Raw genomic sequence first — 1,307 nt, 5'->3', positions numbered from 1 at the left:
TGTGATGTGTCCTGAGTACTCCTCCTTCCTGAAATGACATCTGATTAAAAATCATCTTACTACACAGTAATAGTTTATGTTGCATCTCAGGGCATGATATATATCTGCACTGAATTCATTCATTCCGTGTGCAGTTATGTATGGGCTGAAAGAAGATCAGACTTGAGCTTTCCTTTGGTAGTAGTCATTTAATGAGTCCTGGCTAAATATAGGATTGAAACAGAGCAGAAAACATCCAGTGCTCATCGAGTCGTGTTTGTAGATCATTTTCTCTGAATGAATTGCACGTCATCCAGGGCACTGAGTTAGAGCAGACACCCTTCCTTACCTCTCGTATCCTCAGTGTGCACTGTGCCTTACGTCAAGGCTTCGTGTGGAGCCAGAAGAGCTTTCACAAGCACTTGCAAGAAGTCTGTTGGCCTCTTTTTAAAAAAAAAAAAAAAAAAAAGCGTTCAAAAATAGCTCACAGAGTAACAAACAGTTGTGGCGTGATGCAGTGAGTCTTGTAAAAGCGCTATTTTTAGGTACACTGAGAAATGAACATATTTGACTTGCATAATTGAATTTTACATAATATAGGTCAGCTGAGGACTTCATTGGCTAAGGCTTTGTGGTTATGTTTATGACTATGTTATGTCAGTGTAATGCTTGAAGAAGGAAGATAGACTGCATATCTTTAGTTACTTCTTGAAATTAACTCTCTAGTCTAAGTCTGTCCTGTTAATTTCCAACCATTAAAGCATGCACAATCAGTGTGTGAGGGCATTTTTGAAAAATGCTGGTCAGCATTAGCTAATCAAAATATACTGTGTCAAAGGATGCCCTGTTCACTCTGCTTCAGTGAGATTCAGTGAGACAGTCTTTTCATCAACTTAAGATGCGATTATCAGTGAAGACTGGTGACACTGACTGGAATATGCCCTTGACCTTCCAATTTTGGTGTCATTTTCTTATAGGAAAGGTAAAGGCAATACCGTGTGTCGCTGTTGACGCTCATCAGTCTCATGGAGAATTCGACCCACATATTTGAATAAAAAGTCTGCCAGGACATTTGAGGGATAAAGGCTTTGTAGCCTAGGCCTATATATGGCACAATTGTCTCATGACACAGTTTCCATTCATGAACTTTTATGGATGGAAGGATACCATACATTCTGCCTGTTTAACTCAGGTACTCCAGCTTCCTTACCTTCCCAGTCTAAAAGGTTATAGTGAGATTTGATATGTAATTGTGGTCAAAGCCGTGGTCTTAATTGCGGTTTGTCCAATATATGTGTTGTAATGCCTGCAATACTCTGCTCCTAAAT

This window comes from Alosa pseudoharengus, unplaced genomic scaffold (assembly GCF_046254945.1).
Source record: "Alosa pseudoharengus isolate Yale_2024_CS ecotype anadromous, Long Island Sound unplaced genomic scaffold, YU_APseudo_1.1 YU_APseudo_1.1_scf_19, whole genome shotgun sequence".
NCBI lineage: Eukaryota > Metazoa > Chordata > Actinopteri > Clupeiformes > Clupeidae > Alosa > Alosa pseudoharengus.
This window is presented reverse-complemented; position numbering follows the sequence as displayed.